The 21,951-nt window shown below is 43.4% G+C and overlaps 1 protein-coding gene across 2 annotated transcripts in view; it reads left to right on the forward strand.

Moving 5' to 3' along the window:
* Positions 1 to 10,693: 10,693 nt before the first annotated feature.
* The window catches only part of ZNF475 (zinc finger protein 475), a 54,370-nt gene continuing 43,112 nt past the window's right edge, over positions 10,694 to 21,951 (forward strand). Inside the window, exon 1 of one of the 2 annotated variants that reach the window (XM_075128623.1) lies at positions 10,694 to 10,854. The gene's annotated coding sequence lies outside the window, so the exon portion shown is untranslated. The remainder of the gene's footprint in view (positions 10,855 to 21,951) is intronic. The other variant, XM_048849406.2, reaches the window with a different exon arrangement.

The raw sequence follows: 21,951 nt of genomic DNA on the forward strand, positions 1-21,951 counted from the left end.
TGCCACCGTTCACACCACCACTCTGTTGCCAATGGCCCTGCGCCGTCACCTTTTGTTGCCACCTGCCACTGTGACCTTTATGAGTTGGTCTCTTGAGGTTCCACCAGCTCTCAGTGATTTCAGCTCTCAGTGGGGGAACCTCGCTGCCAGTGCAGACTGGGCCGTCTCTTCCACAGAAACACTGTCCCATGGCACTTAGATCTGATTATCAGTGATTTCAGTTGTAGTGGTAACTTAACAAAACAAAAGACTGTCTATGGAACCTAATCAGCTCTGTCTTTAAACAGTGGAGAGGGGCAGGTCAAATCGTACTTGTGACTCAGACAGACCATCAAGCAAAACACCTGTCCCTGCCCTCTCTCTTGGTGCCCTCAATCAACACAGGCTAAGTACAGTTCTACTGCTCTTTATTCATACAGTAAGAATAACAACATTTCATTACCCACCCCCCATGCATTCAAGTGATTTGTAACCCAACCCCAAAATCTATCACTTGGGCAACACAGCTCCATTTGCTGTATACCTAGGTAGATTAGGTGTAAATGTAAATACAATCTGATCCTGAAGTCTTTCCCCTCAGCCCCCAGCTCATCATTAGCTGTCAGGGAGAGCTCATTTAGACTTTGCCTACAAATCATAATTTGAAATTATTAGGTTGGCCAACATCACCGAGATGAATGCACTGCCACTGTCGTAAAAAACAACAGCTGTATAAGGAAGATAGTCTGTGTTCATACTTTTCGAATCTATGATACTTTTTCAGATACACATATTTAATCATACAGTTTATATGCTTTTAAAGTGTGTATTAATGTTTCAATTTCAATTCAAATTTCCAAACAGGCAGGGAGCCTGCCTTAGCCTTGCTGCGCCACTGACCAGACTTTTAATGGCCCAGATGGCATGGCCACCAGGTTCCCTTTTTGATTGGGCATTCCGGTTGAAAACTGGATGCCTGGCAACCCTACTGCCCAGCATACTGAGGCTGGAAATCTTTTATATTCCACCTTTAATGAATATCTAATTCTCCCATGTAAAGAGTGGGTGGATACTGTTCATTCCTGAATCTCAATGTCTACTGTCATAAAATAATTATTACCTGGCTCCACTATTGTCTGACACCCCCCTAATTTCCTGCAACTATGACCATTTAAATATCAATAAACATTAAAAAAATGCTTACAACCCATTCCTTTGCACTACTGTGAAAATTTAAATCGATAAAAATTGAAAAAAACTTAAAAATAAACTTTGATATTATCTGTAAAAATTATTTTTAAAAATGAATTCTGCCAAGCCTGATATTAATGTAACCACCAAAGAGATTACCTAGATTCCTTGCGGGGGGCTCAGTGTGCTGGTAGCTCGGGAGAAGCACACTGTCCCTGGTAGGGAGTGGGAGCCAAGGGCAGACTCAGAGTCCGCTTGGCAACAAAAACCAATAGAGAGTGAGATGCCCTTCCCAGGGAGCTCAGGAGAGGGGAGAAGACATTTTGAGGCAGTCTGGAGCCAGCCAGGGAAAGAGCTGGTCTGGCTGTGTGGGAAGTTGGTGAGTCCCAGGCCTGCATGCAGGGTTCCCCCTGAGAACTGGCCTCTAGGGACCTGGAAGCAAGATCCCTCAGCTTGGGTCTTTCCCTCTTCAAGATGACTCCCAGTTTCTGGAGTTTTGCTGGGAAAACTCCCCACAGCCAGGCTGAGTTAACCTTCCAGCTCCCTAGGTGAGATCAGTCACCACATGGCAAGCTCTGCTCTGGCTGCCAGTCCAGGGCTGCCACCTGCTGTGTGTCTGAGTGCTGGGGTGGGAGACTAAAGTTTGGATTTTAATATAGTTTTGTAATCTGCACCTTGAGCCATCACTCCTTTGTGATGAGGGGAAATCCTGGGCCCAGAAGCAGCAAGACTCCTGCATGATGAGGATGCCTGCCAACAGTGATCATCAGTAAAGTTAAGACTTTGCTACAGTTATTTTTAGTACAAGTCACAGACAGGTCACAAGCAATAACCTTTTACTAAAATTAACTGGGACAAAATGGGGAGAAAGGGGGGTCCAGCTCCCATTGTTGCTGGGGTTCTGGCCTATGGTGGCTGAGAATACCAGTGGGCCACCCACGGTGGCTGAAGCGGAAAAAGTCACGGAGGGTGGAAGGTCTCACAGAATCTGTGACTTCCCTGACCTTTGTGACATAATCTTAGCCTTCATCATCAACCCTCTGCAGTGACTGAGGAGTCCAGAGTCGTCTCTGAACCTGAGGAGTTTGTGAGTACACTATCTTTTAGTTAGCTAGTCAGGGAAGTTGGGAGATCCTTTACTCCCTGAACTGTGTCCTCAAGTCAAGGAGTGAGGGTTTGGGGATTTTGGAACCTGCTGTCTATTAAACCTGCAGAGGGACTTCCCATCTTATCCCACTTGTGAGTCCTTTGGGCTGTACCAAACCCAGTCAGCCACATTGCTAACCACTACACAGAAGATATTGTGGTCATCAAGGTACACATACCAACGGGACACTAATTTTACATATGCAATATCTTGATTGGGGAAATTCACAGGTATTATCAGCGTGGGCACCGGTGACGCTGAGAATAGTGTTTTACCCTGTTCTGTTCTATTTATCTCCTGTTTAATATAGTTACTGTGTTACATATATTGTACGTGTTTGTGTTATTTCTTGGAAATCTCCAACTATCCGGCAAGTAAGTGGGGGTTACCCAGTGATTAGAATTTCCCACCCACTCTGCCCTGGTGACCCTGCCAGGAAGGAGCAAGGGTGGTGGAGGCACCGCCAAATAAATGTATATGGGAAGAAAAAGAAGTTACGTCCTGCTGAGTGGGTGGCGGGATCCAGAAGAACCCAGGCCTGTCCATCAAAACCCATGAGGAGATCAGCACTAATGGAAGTAACTGGGTGGATAGGGGGCCACCACATTATGACTGGACACATTTCCATAAGATTGGGCCTGTGTAATAATGATTGGGGATAAGAGCCTCATCATCTCCACTCTCTCCTCATTATGCCAACTGAAAGGGCTGAAGTGGTGAAAAGGGGACTCTAAACCCCCCTAGATCCAGCTGATGGATGCTTACTGTGGCCCAGGAACTGAGAGAGACTGCCCTACGGGGACATACCAGGAGCGGGAGGGGCATGTCAGGGCAATGCTGGTACTGCAAAGAGTCTAGTCAGTGTTGTGGCCCCTAAGTAGCTGTGGACAGACTGTTGTATCTTAGGTAGGCCCCCAGGGCTCTCTACATTTTGCAGGGTAGCTCAGGATCAAGAGGGCAACAAGGTGGCTTAAAGTCACCTTAGCCTCCATCCTGCTGGGCAGCAAGTTCTGTGCTGCACCTTTTAAAGCACAGCACAGAATCTCATCATGGTTTTTCCAGCTAGTAAATCCAGGCCCCTCCATTCCCTAATTCAAAATCTTCTACCTCACACTTTTCATGCACCCAAACCTTAGTTATGGCCCTTAGAGATGTATTAGAATCCACAGATGTTTAAATAAGGATCTAGTTCTTACATATTCACATGGTGCGAGGAACATGCAAGGCATTTCTGGTTATAACATTTCAAAATGGTCCTGAAAACAGGGGTTCAGAAAGGCTCAGGCACAAAATGAATAACATCTTGCAAGGAACATATAAGGAATAAAAAGAGGTTTTATAAACACATTAGGATCAAGAGAAAGGAGAAGGAAAGTGTAGATCCACTACTTAGCAGGGAAGGACAGACAATAGCAGATGACACCAGGAAGACTGAGGTCTTTAATACCTATCTTGCTTCAGTCTTCACTAAAAAGGTTAATGGTGACCAGATACTTAAAAATTAATTTCAGCAACAAGGAAAAAGGAACACAAGCCAAAACTAGGGAAAGAATAGGTTAAAGAATATTTAGATAAGTTAGATGTATTCAAGTCAGCAGGGCCTGATGAAATTCACCCTAGGGTACTTAAGGAACCGGTTGAAACAATCTTGAAACCATTCGTATTATATTTGAGAACTCATGGAGAATGTGTGAGGTCCCAGAGGACTGAAGAAGGGCAAACATCATACCTATCTTTAAAAGGGGGAACAAAGAGGACCTGGGGAATTAGGCCAGTCAGCCTAACTTCGATACCTGAAAAGGTACTGGAAAAAATAATTAAACAATGAATTTGTAGGCATCTAGAGGGTAACAGGGTAATAAATAATGGCCAGCATAGGTTTGTCAAGAACAAAATCATGCCAAACCAATCTAATGTCTTTCTTTGACAGGATTACTGGCCTAGTGGATGGGGGGAATCTATAGGTATGATACAGTCCCACATGACATTCTTGTAAGCAAACTTGGGAAATGTGGTTGAAATGAAATTAGTATAAGATGGGTGCACAAATGACTGAAAAACTGTACTCAAAGCGTATTTATCAATGGTTTGCTGTCATACATGCTGCAGAATGCTGTCATATCTAGTGAGGTCCTGCAGGGAGTCTGTCCCGAGTCTAGTACTATTCAGTGTTTTCATTAATGGATAATGGAGTAGAAAGTGTGCTTATACAATTTGCGTATGATAACAAGCTAGGAGGGGTTGCAAGCACTTCAGAGGATAGAATTTGAATTCAAAATTACCTTGACAAATTGGAGAACTGGTCTGAAATCAACAAGATAAAATTCAGTAAAGATAAGTGCTTAAAAGCTTGCAGCTTATAAACATTATTTCTTGCTTGGTATTTTAAGTAACCAGCTCATTTGTTGGTGACAAAGAAATCCTGGAGACCAACACATGCTTAATTATATTCAGAAGAGGTTACTGAGGATTGGAAAGGGGAAAACATTTTACTTTTTTTAAAAAAGTTGAGCTAAATAGGAAATTATAGACCACGAAGTATAAAGGTGTTGTAGAGAATGTATTGAAAAATATCTAAAGTAATTTGGTGGGAGGACAACTGGAAAACAACAGTTTAAGGATAGTACACATGGCAGGTAGGTCATACTTAACCAATTTTCCGGGATTTGTTGAGATGCTGTTAACCTAACAGTAGAATGAAAATAGCTGCAGCAGAGTAAAAGATTAAAAATTATCCACAATGTTTTCACACCCAAAATTAATCAGTAAGGTTAAAAAAATGGAATAAGAAACAAAATAAATTGTGCTCTGAAGAAAACAGGTCTGTGAGTCTTTAGCAATGCTACTTTGTGCTGTGATTTTGTTGGTGCTCACAAACTAGGTTCGGCTTGGGCCATGCTGGTTCATGCTTGGATGGGGGATCTGAAAGTGAATATTTCTGTAGAATGCTGTAGTAGGTGGTGTTAGTAATTCCACTAGGTGTCGCTTTTTACTTCGAGTACATCCTACTAGCCTGCCCACATTACAACTTACTGCTCCTCCCAGAGTCATATCAGAACCACAAAACTGGGGAGGGAAACCTTCCAACCGGCTACCTTTGAAGCCGGAAATGCCAAAGCAGACAGTTGCTACCCAGACAACCACCAGCCATTCAGGATACAGCCGTCCCCCCCAGGCCAGCCAGTAATGCAATGGTTGTCCAGGCAGGCCATATTCCATCTCCTTGCACACTAGGAACACAGACATGAAGAAAGGGAAACAGGAGCAGTCCCAGTGTCCAATCCAGGGCTGGATTAATGCAGGGGCTTTAGGGGCTGCAGCCCAGAGCCCCAGACTAAGGAGGGCCTGGGCGCAACAGGGCTCAGGCAGGCTACTTGTATGCCTTGGCCCCACGCTACTCCCAGAAGCAGCCGGCTGCTGGCATGTCTCTGAAGCCCCAGGCTGGGGGGAGGCAGCTCCACATGCTGCCCCTACCCACAGCACCATCCCCACAGTTCCCATTGGCCAGAAACCGGCCTATGGGAGCTGCGGGGGTGGCGCTTGCGGGCATGGGCAGCTCACGGAGACACACTGTCCCCTTCTCCCCAGGGATGAACAGAGATGTGCCAGCAGCTGGGAGCTTCCAGGAGCAGCGTGGGGCCACAGCATGCAAGCAGGCAACCTGCCTGAGCCCAGCTGTGCTGCCGGCAGGGAGCCACCTATGGTAAGCGCCTCCCAGCTGGAGCCTGCACCTCACACCCCCTCCAACACCCCACCCCCCTGCCCCAGGTCAGAATCCCCTCCTTCACGCAAACTCCCTGCCAGACCCCCCACCCCTTCCTGCACCCCATACCCCTGCCCCAAGTCAGAATCCCCTCCTGCACCAAACTCCCTCCCAGAGCCTGCACTCCTCACCCTCTTCTGCACCCCAACACTCTGCCCTAGCCTGGACCCACCTCCTGCACCTACAAAAACAACAAGGAGTCTGGTGGCAACTTAAAGACTAACAGATTTATTTGAGCATAAGCTTTCATGGGTAAAAACCCCACTTCTTCAGATGCATGGAGTGAAAATTACAGATGCAGACGTAAATATACTGGCACATGAAGAGAAGGGAGTTACCTCACAAGTGGAGAACCAGTGCTGACAGGGCCAATTCAATCAGGGTGGATGTGGTCCACTCCCAATAATAGATCAGGAGATGTTAATTCCAGGAGAGGCAAAGCTGCTTTTGTAATGAGCCAGCCACGCCCAGTCCCTATTCAAGGCCAAATTAATACTGTTAAATTTGCAAATGAATGTTAGTTCTGCTGTTTCTCTTTGAAGTCTGTTTCTGAAGTTTTTTTGTTCAAGTATAGCTACTTTCAAATCTCTTATAGAATGTTCAGGAAGATTGAAGTGTTCCGCAGATGTGCACAGGCTGAAATTGTGAACAAACAGCATCACTTGCCCCATAACCTCAGCCATACAGAACGCAACGCCATCCACAGCCTCAGAAACAACTCTGACATTAAAATCAAAGGGGCTGACAAAGGAGGTGCTGTTGTCATAATGAACAGGTAGGATTATGAACAGGAGGCTGCCAGGCAACTCTCCAACACCACATTCTATAGGCCACTATCCTCTGACCCCACTGAGGGTTACCAAAAGAAACTACACCATCTGCTCAAGAAACTCCCCGCTACAGCACGGGAACAAATCTACACGGACACACCCCCAGAGCCCTGAGCAGGGGTATTCTATCTGCTATCCAAGATCCATAAACCTGGAAACCCTGGACACCCAATCATCTTAGGCATCAGCACTCTTACAGCAGGATTATTTGGCTAGTTGTACTCTCACCTCAGACCCTATGCTACCAGCACTCCTAGCTATGTTCGAGACACCACTGACTTCCTGAGGAAACTACAATGCATTGGTGATCTTCCTGAAAACACCATCCTGGCCACCATGGATGTAGAAGCTCTTTATACCAATATTCCACATGAGGATGGACTACAAGCTGTCAAAAACAGTATTCCTGATGAGGCCATGGCACACCTCGTGGCTGAGCTTTGTGACTTTGTCCTCACTCACAACCATTTCAGATTTGGGGACAACTTATATCTTCAAGTCAGTGGCACTGCTATGGGTACCTGCATGGCCCCACAGTAGGCCAACATTTTTATGGCTGATTTAGAACAACGCTTCCTCAGCTCTCGTCCCCTAGCGACCCTCCTCTACTTGTGCTACAATGATGACATCTTCCCATGGGAAGGAGGCCCTTGAAGAATTCCACCTGGATTTCAATAATTTCCACCCCACCATCAACCTCTGAGATCCACTTCCTGGACACTACAGTGCAAATAAGTGATGGTCACATAAACACCACCCTATACCAGAAACCTACTGACCGCTATACTTACCTACATGCCTCTAGCTTCCATCCAGGACACATCACGTGATCCATTGTCTACAGCCAAGCCCTAAGATACAACCGAATTTGCTCCAATCCGTCAGACAAGATCTTTATCAAGCATTCTTAAAACTACAATACCCACCTGGGGAAGTGAGGAAACAGATTGACAGAGCGAGACAGGTACCCAGAAATCACCTACTACAGGACAGACCCAACAAGGAAAATAACAGAACACCACTGGCCATCACATACCGCTCCCCAGCTAAAACCTCTCCAGCACATTATCAACGATCTACAACCTATCCTAGAAAACAATCCACACCACACTACACCACAGAAACACTAACTCAGGAACCAATCCCTGTAGGAAATCTCGTTGCCTACTCTGTCCCCATATCTACTCTAGCAACACCATCAGAGGACCGAACCACATCAGCCACACCATCAGATGCTCATTCACCTGCACGTCTACTCATGTTATATATGCCATCATGTGCCAGCAATGCGCCTCTGCCATGTACATTGGCCAAACCGGACAGTCCCTACGTAAAAGAATTAACGGACACAAATCAGATATCAGGAATGGTAACAGTAGGAGAACACTTCAATCTTCCTGGACATTCTACAACAGATTTGAAAGTAGCTATACTTGAACAAAAAAACTTCAGAAACAGACTTCAAAGAGAAACAGCAGAACTAACATTCATTTGCAAATTTAACACCATTAATTTGGGCTTGAATAGGAACTGGGAGTGGCTGGCTCATTACAAAAGCAGCTTTGCCTCTCCTGGAATTAACACCTCCTGATCTATTATTTGGGAGTGGACTACATCCACCCTGATTGAATTGGCCCTGTCAGCACTGGTTCTCCACTTGTGAGGTAGCTCCCTTCTCAAGTGTCAGTATATTTATGTCTGCATCTGTAATTTTCACTCCATGCATCTGAAGAAGTGGGGTTTTTACCCATGAAAGCTTATACTCAAATAAATCTGTTAGTCTTTAAGGTGCCACTGGATTCCTTGTTGTTTTTGTGGATACAGACTAACATGGCTACCCCCTGATACTCCTGCTCCTAAACTCCTTTCCAGAAAGACACTAATATAACAGCTGTTCTAAGGTAAGAAGTAGGCTATTTTGAATTAACTGAACTATATTCTACATGTTCTGAACTATAACTGTAACCACAGAATGGCTTTATGTTAATTAAATGGCAAGCTTAGTATAGTGTTAATAGCCTTGATGCCATAATTGTGATCATTTTCTTTTAAATTAGGAAAAAGACTTGTATACAGGAGCCCCAGAAAATCTAATAGTCCCAGGCCCACAGGAGAGTTAATTGGGCCATGGTCCAATCCTCATATGTTTCAGGATTGCTGATAAAAGTGCGTTTGTGGGCAGGAGAGAAGCCTGGAGAAGATGAGGTGACCTATCCCTCAAAGCGAAACCACTGTTCTGCAAGTAATATTTCATAATTCACGACTAATGACTTCTTATTAATGAGGCAGCAATTCAATTGCTAAATAAAAGCAATACTATATAATTTAGTTAATATTTACTATCTAGCAACTAGTACCAATTTCTAAATATTACTACAAATTACTTCTTTTAAGAAATGTAAGTTAATTTTTAAGCAGTTGTAAGTAACTTATTTATTTGAGTTGAAAGGCTCTTCGATGGAAAAGGTACAGGTAGCTCTGACAAAAGTTGAGAGAGAGCCTGGGAAATTGAGGTTCTCTCTTCATCCACATAATTGATACATCACATGGTTTCCCTTCACTACCCAGCCAATTTGCCTCAGCCCTGACCTTCGGGGACCATCTCTAGGGTGAATGGATACTTCATTCATGATGACCTCGCTTTAGCTGTTCTGCAACTGCCTATGTGCATGCCAATTAGTGCATGAGACTAGTTTTATGTTATGCACATGTCCAGTGGCATTACACAGTTCATATAGACCAGTAAGCAGCTGTCAGAAAGGAACCACCTTCAGACACTACCGGCTTGCACTAGATTTGAACTTGTGACTTGTGGGGTTAAAGAATCCATATCCCTTTAACCATGCTCCTAGCAGTGGTTCGGAGAATTAACTGAGTATTGAAAAGGGCAAGAAAAATGGGCATTATGAAGTAAATCTGCCGATAGGCAGATATCTGATATACCCAAACAGACTGGGACTGTTAACTATATTTTATAAAAGTAAGAATATACATCAAAAAGTGAAGTTAAATGTGATATCCTTATTTCTGAGTTGATTGCACCATATGAATGTTGGTACCCATATAACCACATAATGCCTGTGTGTTAGATATATAATTTTTAGCTTTCATCAGTTTCCCAACAACAGAATCTGATGCTTCCTCACCATCATGATACTGTGCATTTTATTGCTCGCATTTTCTGTAAAGACCAGGCCATTAAGCATTAGGGAGCTATTACTAGAAGGATTACTAGTCCCAAGAGCTCAGAATTTGCTTTCAAGTATATATTTGCTTTCAATATTCCTTTCTTTAGAATGTTTATTATAAATTTAATGTTAAACAGATGGAGATTTTTCTGTGATGTACTGTACTGTGTTCAATAAGATATGCTTTAAACACCACCATCCACAGAAGATTGCTTGTTTTTGGTCCAAGGTCTGACACCATACACTGCAGTCCCCAGCTGAAACACAGTACAACTGTTAAATTTATCCATTTATTTTACCTTTAAGTTTCTTCCAGGTTTGGCACATAAACAGAGCAATGGGTGGGTGCATTAAATATAATTTGAAAGGATGAGTAACAGACTGTTCACCCACTGTGTGAACTTAGTTTCTGTACTTCAGAAAGCCTCTCTTTTGCCATAGATAAGAATTGTACACTTTGGCTGTCTGCAATGCTCTGTAATCTCAGGAATGCAAAAGTCCTCGCGTTATCCCCCTTCCCTGCACAAAAACACTGACATCTGGCTGTGGTTTCCTCTGTTTAGACCACAAGATTGCAGTAAATGAGACATTTATTTTCTCCTCTGTGAATTTCCTTTCTGCTCAGTCTTCACACCATTCCAGACCTATGGGTTCACATAATGTTCTTCTGGAAGAGGCGAGAGAGAGAGAGAGAGAGAGGGAGATGTTGAAAAAGACCATTTTTCAAAAGACTAAACCTTAAATCTCTTCACACTGGTGAGCATAATAAAATTACTTCTATAGTACTTTCCAATCAAGGATCTCTGGCACTTTGCAAAGGTTAATTAATCAATCTCACAGCACCCTGTAGAGTAACAAAGTGTCATTATCCTCTTTGTACAGATGGGTGAACTGGAGGTGCAATTATTATTTATATCCTGCATTACTATAGCATGACAGAGGTCCCAACTGAGGTTGGAGGCTTCTTGGGTAAGTGATTTGTTCAAGTTCATACAGGAAGGCTGCCCAGGAACAGAATTCAGAACTCCTCATCCCCAGTCCTGTGGTTTAATGACACAATCATCTTCCTCTTTCACAATCTAATTACTGTCACTGGGGAAGAATAACTTCTGGTGATTTTGCCTTGTTTTAAGAAAAAAAAAGGGTGGGGGGTGAATTTACCTTCTTAAAGCTTCTGTTTAAAACTTTTTTGAAGTTGTTCTGCACTGCTTGTGGACTCAAAGGTCTAGACATATATTTTATGTTGGGTTGTGTTTGGTTTATTGCCTGTATTATTGTCTTTTTGTGAGCAATCATGCAGTTTGAGTCTCTGTTCCCCCGTTTCAGTAATTACCATTTGTGAATTTAGAATTCCCAACTAAGAAAGCAAACTAAGATGGATTGAACTTACACTCTTTTTCACTGTAATAGATGTGACCAGCCTGTTCAATTTATCATTTTTTCATATCTATATTTGATTCCTACAGCTATGTAACTCAATTAAACTACATTGCGTACAAACGTCCTACCTTTGTTGAACTAGATTGCTAGCTCCTTGGGGCAGGGATTGTTTCTTTATTCTCTAGAAGGTGTGTTGACCTCCTATAGCACCATATACATATTAATGATTCATGTTAATGCTCATGGAATTTGAAAAGAGGTGTTCCCTTGGTCTTTAATAATACCCCCCCAAAAAAACAGTTAAATGAAATGTATGCAAAGAGATTTTTTTTCACCCAGCTGGACAGGGACATTGAAATAACTTATTTGAAATGGGCAAAGAGATGGATGTAATTTTGAAAAAATGAGTTAATCAGTGAGAAACTTTTTCTTTTATCATAAGTCAATACCAGGATAGAAGAAAGTACAGTAAAATCTCTCTTAAGTAATCATTCAATGGACCAGGAAAAACTGGCTACTTAGTGGAAGTGGTCTTCTAATAAATCTAGAGCAGAATGGGACTGAATATGTTTAGAAATACTCAGAGGCAGTGTGTAGCAGAAGGTTGCCCAAAAAGGTGGTGTTTTGTGCAGGTTTCACTGTATAACAACCCCCTTTTTAATTGCCCTTTCTTCAAAAGAAAAAGAAGTCTTATCTACACAGTAACGTATACTGAAATTTGTGATCTCTACACATTAAAACTAATTGACTTATACTATGTTGATTATTAAGCACATGGCACATTTCTCTGTAGAGACATGTCAGAAAGAGAAGCAGTTCTGCGGGGTCTCAATGCATGGATAAGCCGATGGTGTAGGGGAGCAGGGTTTTAGGTTTATTAGGAACTGGGGAACCTTTTGGGAAAGGAGTAGCCTATACAGGAAGGATGGGTTCCACCTAAACCAAAACAGAACCAGATTGCTGGCATGTAAAATTGAAAACATTGTAGATGATTTTTTTAAACTAAGGCTGGGAGAAAGCCCTTAGGGTGAATTTATTAAAGGAGGAACTCCCTATCCTAGTAAAGAGGATAACAAAGAAGTTGGTAAAGTACAGGCAGGAGCTAGTGAGGAACAGTCAAACAGAAAAGAGTCCCATTTATATAATACATGAAGGCAAGCAAGTGAATATAGACAAAATGCTAGTAGTCTACATACTAAGATTGGGTGAACTAGACTGCCTGGATGAGGATAAATGAGGATATTGATATGATAGGTATCACGACAACTTGGTGGAATGAGGAAAATCAATGGAACACTGTAATACCAGGGTATAAAATGTACAGGGATGACAGAGTAGGTCATGCTGGTGGGGGAATGACACTATGTGTGAAAGAAAGCATAGAGTCAAATAAAGTAAAAATCTTAAGTGAATCAAATTGTACCATAGAATCTTTATGGATAGCAATTCCATTCTTGAACAATATGAGTGTAGCAGTAGGACAATACTACCGACCACCTGACAAAGATGGTAATGGTGATTGTGAAACGTTCAGAGAGATTAGAGAGGCTACAAATGCAGAAAATGCAATTAAAATGGGGGATTTCAACTATCCTCATGTTGACTGGGCATAGGTCACCTCAGGAAAGGATATAGAGATAAAATTTCAAGGCATAATAAATTATTACTTTTTGAAACATCTTGTCCTGGAATCTACAAGGGGAGAGGCAATTCTTGATTTAGTCCTAAGTGGAGAACAGGATCTGGTCCATAAGGTGAATATAGCTGAATCGTTTAGTAATAGCAGCCACAATGTAATTAAATTTAACATATTTGTAAGGGGAAAAATGCCAAAGAAACCCACCACAGTTGCATTTAAACCCACCACAGTTGCATTTCTATTTAACTAGCTTCCTCATTTCTGTGTAGTTCCCCTTCACAAAAGGGGAACTACACAAAAATGAGGAAGCTAGTTAAATAGAAATTAAAAGGAACAGTCACAAAGGTGACCATGCCTGCAAACTGCATGGAGACTATATAAAAACACCATAATAGAGGCTCAAACTACATGTATACCCCAAATTTAAAAAAAAAGTAAGAGGACCAAAAAAAAAAAAAAATGCTACCATGGCTAAACAACACAGAAAAAGAGGCAGTTGGAGGCAAAAAGGAATCCTTTAAAAACTGGAGATCAAATTCTAGTGAGAAAATAGAAAGGAACGTAAACTCTGGTAGGTCATGTATAAAGTATAATAAGGCAGATCAAGAAAGAATTTGAAGAGCAACTACCAAAAGACACAAAATGTAACAGCAATTTTTTTAAGTACATCAGAAGCAGGAAGCCTGCCAAACAGTCAGTGGGGCCAGGGTATGATCATAGAATCATAGAATCATAGAATATCAGGGTTGGAAGGGACCTCAGGAGGTCATCTAGTCCAACCCCCTGCTCAAAGCAGGACCAATCCCCGATTAAATCATCCCAGCCAGGGCTTTGTCAAGCCTGACCTTAAAAACTTCTAAGGAAGGAGATTCTACCACCTCCCTAGGTAACGCATTCCAGTGTTTCACCACCCTCCTAGTGAAAAAGTTTTTCCTAATATCCAACCTAAAGCTCCCCCACTGCAACTTGAGACCATTACTCCTTGTCCTGTCCTCTTCTACCACTGAGAATAGTCTAGAACCATCCTCTCTGGAACCACCTCTCAGGTAGTTGAAAGCAGCTATCAAATCCCCCCTCATTCTTCTCTTCTGCAGACTAAACAATCCCAGTTCCCTCAGCCTCTCCTCATAAGTCATGTGTTCCAGACCCCTAATCATTTTTGTTGCCCTTCGCTGGACTCTCTCCAATTTATCCACATCCTTCTTGTAGTGTGGGGCCCAAAACTGGACACAGTACTCCAGATGAGGCCTCACCAATGTCGAATAGAGGGGAACGATCACGTCCCTCAATCTGCTCGTTATGCCCCTACTTATACATCCCAAAATGCCATTGGCCTTCTTGGCAACAAGGGCACACTGCTGACTCATATCCAGCTTCTCGTCCACTGTCACCCCTAGGTCCTTTTCCGCAGAACTGCTGCCTAGCCATTCGGTCCCTAGTCTGTAGCGGTGCATTGGGTTCTTCCGTCCTAAGTGCAGGACCCTGCACTTATCCTTATTGAACCTCATCAGATTTCTTTTGGCCCAATCCTCCAACTTGTCTAGGTCCCTCTGTATCCTATCCCTGCCCTCCAGCGTATCTACCACTCCTCCTAGTTTAGTATCATCCGCAAATTTGCTGAGAGTGCAATCCACACCATCCTCCAGATCATTTATGAAGATATTGAACAAAACCGGCCCCAGGACCGACCCCTGGGGCACTACACTTGACACCGGCTGCCAACTAGACATGGAGCCATTGATCACTACCCGTTGAGCCCGACAATCTAGCCAACTTGCTACCCACCTTATAGTGCATTCATCCAGCCCATACTTCTTTAACTTGCTGACAAGAATACTGTGGGAGACCATGTCAAAAGCTTTGCTAAAGTCAAGAAACAACACATCCACTGCTTTCCCTTCATCCACAGAACCAGTAATCTCATCATAGAAGGCGATTAGATTAGTCAGGCATGACCTTCCCTTGGTGAATCCATGCTGACTGTTCCTGATCACTTTCCTCTCATGTAAGTGCTTCAGGATTGATTCCTTGAGGACCTGCTCCATGATTTTTCCGGGGACTGAGGTGAGGCTGACTGGCCTGTAGTTCCCAGGATCCTCCTTCTTCCCTTTTTTAAAGATTGGCACTACATTAGCCTTTTTCCAGTCATCTGGGACTTCCCCGGTTCGCCACGAGTTTTCAAAGATAATGGCCAATGGCTCTGCAATCACAGCCGCCAATTCCTTTAGCACTCTCGGATGCAACTTGTCCGGCCCCATGGACTTGTGCAACGTCCAGCTTTTCTAAATAGTCCCTAACCACCTCTTTCTCCACAGAGGGCTGGCCATCTACTCCCCATGTTGTGATGCCCAGCGCAGCAGTCTGGGAGCTGACCTTGTTAGTGAAGACAGAGGCAAAAAAAGCATTGAGTACATTAGCTTTTTCCACATCCTCTGTCACTAGGTTGCCTCCCTCATTCAGTAAGGGGCCCACACTTTCCTTGGCTTTCTTCTTGTTGCCAACATACCTGAAGAAACCCTTCTTGTTACTCGTGACATCTCTTGCTAGCTGCAGCTCCAGGTGCGATTTGGCCCTCCTGATTTCATTCCTATATGCCCGAGCAATATTTTTATACTCTTCTCTGGTCATATGTCCAACCTTTCACTTCTTGTAAGCTTCTTTTTTATGTTTAAGATCCGCTAGGATTTCACCGTTAAGCCAAGCTGGTCGCCTGCCATATTTACTATTCTTTCGACTCATTGGGATGCTTTGTCCCTGTAACCTCAACAGGGATTCCTTGAAATACAGCCAGCTCTCCTGGACTCCTTTCCCCTTCATGTTAGTCCCCCAGGGGATCCTAGCCATCTGTTCCCTGAGGGAGTCGAAGTCTGCTTTCCTGAAGTCCAGGGTCCGTATCCTGCTGCTCACCTTTCTTCCCTGTGTCAGGATCCTGAACTCAACCAACTCATGGTCACTGCCTCCCAGATCCCACTTCCCCCACTAATTCTTCCCGGTTTGTGAGCAGCAGGTCAAGAAAAGCTTCCCCCCTAGTTGGCTCCTCTAGCACTTGCACCAGGAAATTGTCCCCTACACTTTCCAAAAACTTCCTGGATTGTCTATGCACCGCTGTATTGCTCTCCCAGCAGATATCAGGAAAATTAAAGTCACCCATGAGAACCAGGGCGTGCGATCTAGTAGCTTCTGCGAGTTGCCGGAAGAAAGCCTCATCCACCTCATCCCCCTGGTCCGGTGGTCTATAGCAGACTCCCACCACTCCATCACTCTTGTTGCTCACACTTCTAAACTTAATCCAGAGACACTCAGGTTTTTCTGCAGTTTCGTACCGGAGCTCTGAGCAGTCATATTGCTCCCTTACATACAGTGCTACTCCCCCACCTTTTCTGCCCTGCCTGTCCTTCCTGAACAGTTTATAACCATCCATGACAGTACTCTAGTCATGTGAGTTATCCCACCAAGTCTCTGTTATTCTGTTATTGTGGAGGTGCTAAAGGAGTACTCAAGGAAGACAAGACTTGTGGAGAAGCTAAATGATTTCTTTGCATTGCTTTTCACTGCAACGGATGTGTGGGTGATCCCCACACCTGAGCAAGGCCATCCTTAGGCATACATGGCATACGTGGCTGCTTAGGGCACCCAAAAATTTGGGGCACCACCAGGACAGCAGGTAAGAGTGGGTTGGTCCCGCACACCCAGCGTACGCTGCAGTCTCCTTAGGCAGGAGCTGTATTCATAGAGCTGAATGTGCCGGCGTGGTACATTCTGCATGAGGGAGAGGGTATGGGGGTCTCTGCAGGGAACTGTGACTCGCCGTCACCATGAGATGGGCCAGGCGGCTCAGTATCCTTTGCTGCCTCGTCCCTTCCCACCCCGGGCTGCGAGCCTGGGCTGCCGCAGCGTCTGCTGCATACGAAGCTCGGTGTGTGTCTCAATGGGGGTGGGGGTGGTTCTTCTGGGGGTCCGTGGGCAGGGGTTGTGGCTGTGCCCCAAGTCGGGCATGGGGCACCAGTTTAATAATACTGCATAGGGCCCCATAAATCCTAAGAACGGCCCTGCACCTGAGCCATTCTTTTTAGGTGACAACTGTGAGGAACTTTCCCAGATTGAGGTGTCAGTAGAGGAGATTTTGGAACAAACTGGTAATTAAACAATAATAAGTCACCAGGACCAGCTGATATTCACCAGAAGTTCTGAAGGACCTCAACGTGAAATTGCACAACTACTAAATGTGCTGTGTAACTTACCATTCAAATCAGCCTCTCTGAATAGCTGACCGGGGGGGAGGGCGTGGGTGGTTGGGGTCACGAATTTAACAATGGGTTTCAGAGTAACAGCCGTGTTAGTCTGTATTCGCAAAAAGAAAAGGAGTACTTGTGGCACCTTAGAGACTAACCAATTTATTTGAGCATGAGCTTTCGTGAGCTACAGCTCACTAAAAAAGGTTCCAAAGGCAATCCTGGCAACAACAGGCCACTAAGCCTAACTTCAGTATCAGGCAAATTGGTTGAACCTATAGTAAAGAACAAAATAATAAGACACATAGATGAATATGATATCTTGGGGAAGAGTCAACATGGCTTTTATAAAGGGATATCATGCCTCATCAATCGATTAGAATTCTTTAAAGGTGTCAATAAACATGTGGACAAGGATGATCAATATGTTGTATTTGGATTTTCAAAAGCAGGCATGAGATAAGCAGGAAGATGGGAAGGTCCTCTTGTGGATCAGTAACTAGTTAAAAGATAAGAAACAAAGGCTAGGAGTAAAAGGTCAGTTTTCACAATGGAGAGAAGTAAATAGTGAGACCTCCCTCAAGGATCTATACTGGGATCTGCGCTGTTCAAGATATTCATAAATGATCTGGACAAAGGGGTGAACAGTAAGGTGGCAACATTTGCAGACATTCAAAATGATGGGGTCTAAATTAGCTGTTACAACTCAAGAAAGATATATTGGAGTTATTGTACATAGTTCTCTGAAAACATCCACTCAAAGTGCAGCAGTCAAAAAGATAACAGAATGTTAAGAACCATTAGGAAAGGTATAGATAATAAAACAAAAAATAGCCTAATGCCACTATATAAATCTGCAGTATGCCCACACCCTGAATGCTGTGTGCAGTTCTTGTCACCCCATCCCCAAAAAAGATATATTAGAACTGGAAAAGGTACAGAGAAGGACAACAAAAATGATTTGTGGGATAGAACATCTTCCATATGAAGAGAGATTAAAAAGACTACAACTGTACATTTAGAAAAGAGATGCCTAAGGGGGGGGATCCGATAGAGGTGTATAAACTCCTGAATGGCATGGAGAAAGTGATTAGAAAAGTGATGTTTGCCCTTTCACATAACACAAGAACCTGAGGTCACCCAATGAAATTAGGGCATCAGGTTAAAAACAAGCAAAAGAAAGTACTTCTTCACACAATGCACAGTCAACCTGTGGAATTGCCATGGCCAAAAGTATAACTGGGTTCAGAAAATCAGGAGGTAGCTGTGTCAGTTTGTAGCCACAAAAACAACAAGGAGTCTGGTTGGGTTAAAAAAATAATTAGATAAGTTCATGGAGGATAGGTCCATCAGTGGCTATTCGCCAAGAGATTAGGGACTGAACCCCATGCTCTGGGTGTCCTTAAACCTCTGACTGCCAGGCACAGAAGCTGATTATGAAAGGGACAGCTTAAACACAGTGAGGCTCCTAGAGGGGACGTCTCCTAATATCCCAACTCATACATTTAATCTTTTCCTTCTGTTCTGGAAAATGCCAGTAAATAATGGTTTGATTAGTCATAAAGTTGCATTGAGTTTTGACTGTGAAGGAACTGGAACCCTGGCCTCAAGCTGAAGAAGAGAATGTGACAGCCTGGGCATGGAGAGTCATCATCTGAAGCAGAGCCATGCAGGTCCTGCAGGTACCGTTCTGAACACCAGAAATCCAAGCAACCTAAAGGTACACGGCACCAGCAACATCATGACGTATATTTTCCTCTCGTGGTTTGAGACTCGTTAACATAATTAGTTATGTTTGCGTACATTTGACCTTTAAAGGGTCATTGTCACTCTGTTTGTTCTTAAAATATAACTCCCTTTAAACACATTGGTAGTGAAGAGACTCGGTTCTACATTTCAAGTTTCTTTAGTAATATAGCAAACCAAAAGAAGCAAACGAAAACAATATTTGCCAGAAGAAAAAGGAATTATAAGGAAAGAGTTCATTTTCAAGTTCCTATGAGGGATTTCCAAACAATAGAGATAAACCCTTTTTAAAGTATTTTACCATACAATGCTCTTTAAAAATAAAATAACTCACAAGCCTCATTTTAGTCCTTACTACAGCATCACTCATCTCAATAAAAAATATCCAATATAAATGTCATATCTCTGCAGGGAAATAAAATGGCCAGCATATGAGAGTTAGTGATAAGTGATGAGAAACATGTTGCACCATGTATTTTCAAAGGTGTAATAACCCACAGTAAATTGTGCCATCCTCATGCAAATGGAGCCAGTTTTAAAGTTGTAGCAAATAGTACTTGTCATGATGAACTAATCTGGTTGTTTCTTAAGCTACTTTAAAGTAGCAACCTACATGTAAATCAAGATGGGAAGAGGCAGATATTCAGATTAAATAAATTTATTTTATTCCTAATTACATAGCACAGGTCGTGCCAAATGTATATTGTTCTCTCTTTGAGGGGTTATTTGTATCTAGTAATATAGTTTTTAATCCACTTGCTTTTGGAATTTTTTTACTCACTGCTTACAGAACTATATGGAATCTTCTTCAAACAGTCATGCTGGGCTTTCTACTATTTTCAGGAATATGATAGTGACAAAGTCCTGCTCACAGATGAACTAGAATTCAAACCTGACTTTTTTCCCTTGGAGATTGTTGAGACAATGGGAAAAATTAGGGAGTTGATTAAGTAGCAGAAGAAAGCATTGGTGCTCACTGCTGTCAAGAGACTTAATAGACCTTAGTCTAGAGTTTTGCTTACCTGGAAGTCAGGGAAAGTAGGGGATGGCCTACAATTCTGTTATCGTAGGTGCCAAAAATTCCATGTGTATTTTTGTTTCTACCAGATATCTTGTTATCACTCTTCCCCTAATCACTCTCACAGATTCATGTATAATTCAGGTAGCATGGCTGTACTGGCATCTGAAGGAACTACTTAAACACAGAAGGGAATTAGATCATGTATTAGATCATGTCTTATTAGCATTGCTCAGCATTTCTGCCATAGGCTGAAGGAGAAAAATACTGCGAAAGGATAAAGAGATAAATAACTTTGGCATCCATGCAGCTTGTGAATGATTCATGAAATGAAACCTATAAACTCCTGCCCAGAATGTGAAGACAGTACTACAGGTACCAGATGTTGACGGGCCCAGAGGGATACGCAGTCTGAAGCCAAGACCTAAAAAACAACCCCCAGCAAAGTGGAATAAAATATTGTACTAAATCCTTTGTTTTTGTATGATTACTACATTTGTGCCTCCCTCCTGCAGCTCCTGGCAATGCCTTAGAGGAAAATATTTGGAAAGACCATGAGTCCTGCCTAACCGCTCCCCGCCTTCCCTTAACCCCTCAATAGAGAAAGAACCAGCACTGCAGTACAGACTGAAATGCTGTTTTGCAATGTTGATTTGTATTGTGCTTGTTTTTTAAATGAGTGCTTCATGTCATGCCACATCCAAAGTTAGTAATGGTGCTGATGGACTCTGGAGTGGCCGATGATGGTCGTAATAGTGAAGGTGCTAGGGGAAAGGGAGCAAGTGGAGAAAAGAGAGCAGACTTCTTACCTGTCAATTTTTATTTAAGCGTAACCATGGATTTTGACTGTTTGTATGGCCCTGTGATTTCTGCCCATTTGTCCAGCATGGGGTTGGAATTGCCAGATTCTGCTTCTGGAATGAATTTGTCTGGCCTCTTATTTCCATAATCCTTCAGAGCCACACAATGGTAAAAGAGCAGGCCAGATGAGAAAATATTTGTGCCTGGGTGCTTGTCCAGTATATTTGCATTCTGCAGGACATGGGAGGACTGTGGAAATCCTCCAGGATTAAAGAAACAGAGCAAGCAGCCTGGTTTATGGAGCAAAGAGTCCTAGAAAAGACAGAAAAGGGGAAAACTGATAGGTAGGGATTGGAGATGTGATAACACTGCTGGATAGGAAAAGGCCTTCAGAGGAGAAGCTGGGTAAAAGATAAATCTCCTCATCACTGTGCCAAATTATGGCAATTTTAGCCTCCTTGTCCTGGGTGGATTTAGTGAGTGCCATATCTTGCAAAGCCTGCCCCTTCCTGCAGCTAATGTAAGAAAAGGGTTGAACCTTCTAAAATGTTCCAGTCTTTTGAATTGCTAGAGCTTGGCCTTTGGGAACAGCTGTTTCACTACGTGGTCTGCAGGTCCTCCCATGCCTTCTCCTGGGCCCTTCCATTTCCCAGCTTCTGGACTGTCCAGCCCCCTTTACCTAGCCAGCAGCCAAATTTCTTCTGCCTCCTCCAGAGCAACCACAGGCTATAACAAAGGAAGGGGTACTGCTCCTGCACTTTCTCATCCTGCCCTGCAGGGAAGCATTGTGGGAAGGTGAGGCAGATCAGAGTAGGTATTCCAGTCCTGCCTATGGCCACTGCAATGAAAGAAGTAGAGAATGGGTGAAAAGGTGGAAAAGCCCAGAGAGGATGTGGCTTGCCCCAAGAGACCCAGGAAGGGTATATGGGATAAGGGGGCCAGAGAAGAGGACTAAAGAGGTCCATATGAGAATCTTGTGGGGAGGGTGACGAGGCTGAGAGCCTCTGAGGGCCAGGGGGCAGGGGGCTGTACGTGTG

Source organism: Caretta caretta, chromosome 5 (assembly GCF_965140235.1).
Source record: "Caretta caretta isolate rCarCar2 chromosome 5, rCarCar1.hap1, whole genome shotgun sequence".
NCBI lineage: Eukaryota > Metazoa > Chordata > Testudines > Cheloniidae > Caretta > Caretta caretta.